This window comes from Lolium rigidum, chromosome 4 (assembly GCF_022539505.1).
Source record: "Lolium rigidum isolate FL_2022 chromosome 4, APGP_CSIRO_Lrig_0.1, whole genome shotgun sequence".
Classification (NCBI taxonomy): domain Eukaryota; kingdom Viridiplantae; phylum Streptophyta; class Magnoliopsida; order Poales; family Poaceae; genus Lolium; species Lolium rigidum.
In genome coordinates this window covers 40979017-40983128 of record NC_061511.1, presented here as the reverse complement: position 1 = coordinate 40983128, position 4112 = coordinate 40979017, and the positions used below count along the sequence as shown (strand labels likewise).

Sequence of the window (4112 nt, the reverse complement as noted above, 5' to 3'; positions counted from 1 at the left end):
TGGATTTTGCCTAGTACGTTGAGATATTTTTTTTTTCTAATTGACTCAAGTATAATGACTTCAAGCTTAGCGTCTTATAGAAGCTACGGATCGAGCTACCTTGTGCACCAGTATAAATACACAACTCACTGTGGCAACCCATCCCATCACCACACACACACACATACACATACTTATTTCCTTGAGTTTGTAGGAAGACATGGCCGAGATGAAGTACTCACCGAAGCAGCTAGTTGCAATGCTGCTCTTAGCTCTCGCATCCGGAATGATCGTCACCGCCCAGAACACAGTGCAGGATATGCTGGACGCCCACAACACGGTGCGCGCCAGCGTCGGTGTGCCACCTGTGGTGTGGGATGACACGGTAGCGACGTACGCGGATGCGTTCGCGCAGAAACGCCGTGCCGACTGCCTTTTTGAATTCTCTCCACTGGGCCGCCCATACGGAGAGAACGTCTTCGTGGGCACTGGTTCCGAATAGAATTATTTGGACGCCCTGAACTGGTGGGTAGCGGAGAAGCAGTACTACGACCACGCCACCAACACTTGCTCCGCGCCTTCCGGTCAGTCGTGCGATGCATACAAGCAGGTGGTGTGGAGGGACACAACGGCCATAGGCTGCCAAGGGCTCGTCTGCGATGGCAACGCCGGCGTGTATGTCATATGCGACTATAGCCCGCCGGGAAACGTGGTGGGGCAGACTCCATATTAGACTATGCACAAGGCATGAATGTGGCTACCCATGCATGTACGTACCCTAGCAGCGTGTTGCATAAATAAATAACTAAGGGACACTGATAGGTTTCGGCAGACCAAGAATTCACATAATTCTTAGTCGAATGATGGCACCCACGTTTGTGTTTGTGTGGTCCGAATCCCTCCTCCCTTTCACTCTTGTATCGTTTTGAGCTTTGATTGTGTCTGTATTTTCTTATAACATGTAACTGGGTTTGTATTTTAAGCTTGTTATTGTGATTGTTTTTGTTATTGTTTGGATTTGAGAAAAGGCGATCGTCTTTTTCATTTTCTTCTAGCGATCTAGTGATCGACGAGTGAGTGATGCTCTCCAATCTATTGGAGCCCGGCCAGCAACTCATCAAAACGAACTTATCGCTAATGATTTGTATGTGCAAACAAAACAAGCCGCAGATGTTCTTGTTGAGGGATTTGAGGAAAGTGAGTAGGCTGTTTTTACAGGCAAAACCAAATCCTATCAATTAATTAGCAAGGGTGAGATTAATGACACGGTCTATTATGCTTCCCTTGTAACCAGCGGGATTTCCTTCCTGCCCACGCGGATCATTCAACCCCGCTTAGATTTTCTTTTGCCTTTACAGTGCATAGAACAACAGTTGACCGCAATTGGCACGAGGCTAAGTTTAAGGCAAGCCTAGTCTTTTTTCTTCTTACACTTGTTTATGGTCAGTTGGGCAGGCCATCCTTGGTCCATAAAATTTTGATGATGCCATTTGAGCAATTCTTGTGGAAGTAGCAAATAGTTGAATGCTTGTACTAAATTATCATTACATATGATGAATTGGCAGACTAATCTGCTTTCTTGGAAGCTAATTCTCATCTTTCCAATAAAAAAACATGTATTTCTTTTTCACAGTGTGCACAATTCTACTATGCATGTTGGATGTTTGTAACTATGTCTCTACTTTTTCCTAACGATGAGGTCCCTAGTTACTTATTGCGTTGAACTTCTGGACTATTGGATTTTGCCTAGTACGCTGAGATATTATTTTTTCTAATTGACTCAAGTATAATGAGTTCAAGCTTAGTGTCTTATAGAGGCTACCCATCGAGCTACCTTGTGCACTAGTATAAATACACAACTCACCGTGGCAGCACATCTCATCACCACACACACACATACACATACTTATTTCCTTGAGTTTGTAGGAAGGCATGGCTGAGATGAAGTACTCACCGAAGCAGCTAGTTGCAGTGCTGCTCTTAGCTCTCGCGTCCACCATGATCGTCACCGCCCAGAACACAGTGCAGGATATGATGGACGCCCACAACACGGTGCGCGCCAGCATCGGTGTGCCACCTGTGGTGTGGGATGACACGGTGGCGACGTACACGGATGCGTTCGCGCAGAAATGCCGTGCCGACTGCCTTTTTGAATTCTCTCTAGTGGGCCGCCCATACGGAGAGAACGTCTTCGTGGGCACCGGTTCGAATGCAATTATTTGGACGCCCTGGACTGGTGGGTAGCGGAGAAGGAGTACTACGACCACACCACCAACACCTGCTCCGCGCCTTCCAGTCAGTCGTGCGATGCATACAAGCAGGTGGTGTGGAGGGACACAACGGCCATAGGCTGCCAAGGTCTCGTCTGCGATGGCAACGCTAGTGTGTATGTCATATGCGACTACAGCCCGCCGGGCAATGTGGTGGGGCAGACTCCATATTACACTACACACAAGGCATGCATGTCGCTACCCATGCATGTACGCTAGCAGCGTGTTGCATAAATAAATAACTAAGGGACACTGATAGGGTTCGGCAGACCAAGAATTGACATAATTCTTAGTCGAATGATGGCACCCACGTTTGTGTTTGTGTGGTCCGAATCCCTCCCCCTTTTCGCTCCTATATCGTTCTGAGCTTTGATTGTGTTTGTATTTTCCTATAACATGTAAGTGGGTTTGTATTTTAAGCTTGTTATTGTTATTGTTTGTATTTAAGTTGAAAGAGTACATTACTAACTTGGCATATACCTTTATGATTGGTACAAAACAAGACAAAAAAGTGCAAAAATCATATTGCAAACTAGACGCCCCTTCTGTCCCATGTAGAATGTAGGCTCTTCTCATATCTGTCTTCTTCCTCCATCTCTCCCCAACCTAGACCTGTGATGGTACGAAATAGAAAAGAGGGATATGTGTAGAACGATAGAGAAGAAGAGAGGTTGACAGAATATGATGGATGTATTATTGAGCTTCATGGGGAGTATATAGAGTGGTACAAGACTTGAAGACTAAGATATCTCTCCTAGAGATAAGGTAGGAGACGGAATGCAAATCCTAAACTACCAAATACATGCACATGGAATATATCTCTAACATCCCCTGCAGTCGTAGCGGTAGCTATCGTAAACAACTAGAGCATCGCTGACGGTCATACTAGAGAGAAACCGAGGTAGAACTAGTGGGCTGACATCCCCCGCAGTAGCAACGGGAGCGTCGTGGTCGGTGTCGCGGCATGGATGCTTGGACTGTAGAAGAAGCTGATGAGTGCTCATGCGAGGTGGTAGCCCTTGTGCCGATGTCAAGGGAGGCGAGAGCGCGGGGCAGTGCCGAGGTGGAGGTAGCCGTGCGAGAAGATGCCGTGGTCGATGTTGTGGTCAGGGATGTCGGTGTTGTGGTTACCCCAGAGGAAGCCGCGGGCACGAGGAAGCGCCATGGAGTCGTGCGCGCTAGGATGCGCTGGTGATGAAGACGGGGACGTGATCGAAGCAATCTCGAGGAGGGTGTCGATGTTGAAGACGATCTTGTCAAAACCATCGAGGACGATGTGCGGCCAAAGTTGTGCCAAAACCAGGCGCACGTCAGGAACAAGGCGTACACCGGTTTTGCCAGCACCGAGTATGCAAAGAAGAATTTGTCGGTGACGCGATTGAAGCAATTGTAGGAGAGTCGAGCTGAAGAAGATGTTGTCGATGCCGATGAAGACGAGACACCGATCCGAGCTTGCCAGGCCCGAGGACGTGTCGGGGACGAAGACACGTACCGGTGTTGCCAATACTGTGCGTGTGAGGGTAGGGACCATCATGAAGTGTGTGCCATGTCTGAGAGAGATTAGTAGAGGAGGCCTCCAGGACGGTTGCGAGGCACACAGCGGCGAAGAGAGAGATGCCGGTGATGTCCGCGGTTGTCGTAGTAGACGAGATCGTGGTAGTCTGGGACGAGGAGATGACCCTGGCGACGAAGTCGTGACGGACAAAGATCTAGATGGCGGTGAAACCAGCGGCGACGATGAGTGGTCATGCCGGACGCCTAGAGAGATGCGGATGTAGTCCATGGGGTTGTGCCGTCGGTGGAGTAGATGCGTGGATGACGTAGAAGCTCGGCGGCTGTACACGAAGTTGGCGAGGGAGAACG

General features: G+C 48.7%; 2 pseudogenes; both read left to right on the top strand.

The window, feature by feature from the left end:
• Nucleotides 1–208: 208 nt before the first annotated feature.
• Nucleotides 209–712, top strand: LOC124705599 (annotated as a pseudogene).
• A 1208-nt stretch (nucleotides 713–1920) lies between these two features.
• LOC124646945 lies at nucleotides 1921–2468 on the top strand (annotated as a pseudogene).
• Nucleotides 2469–4112: the final 1644 nt, after the last annotated feature.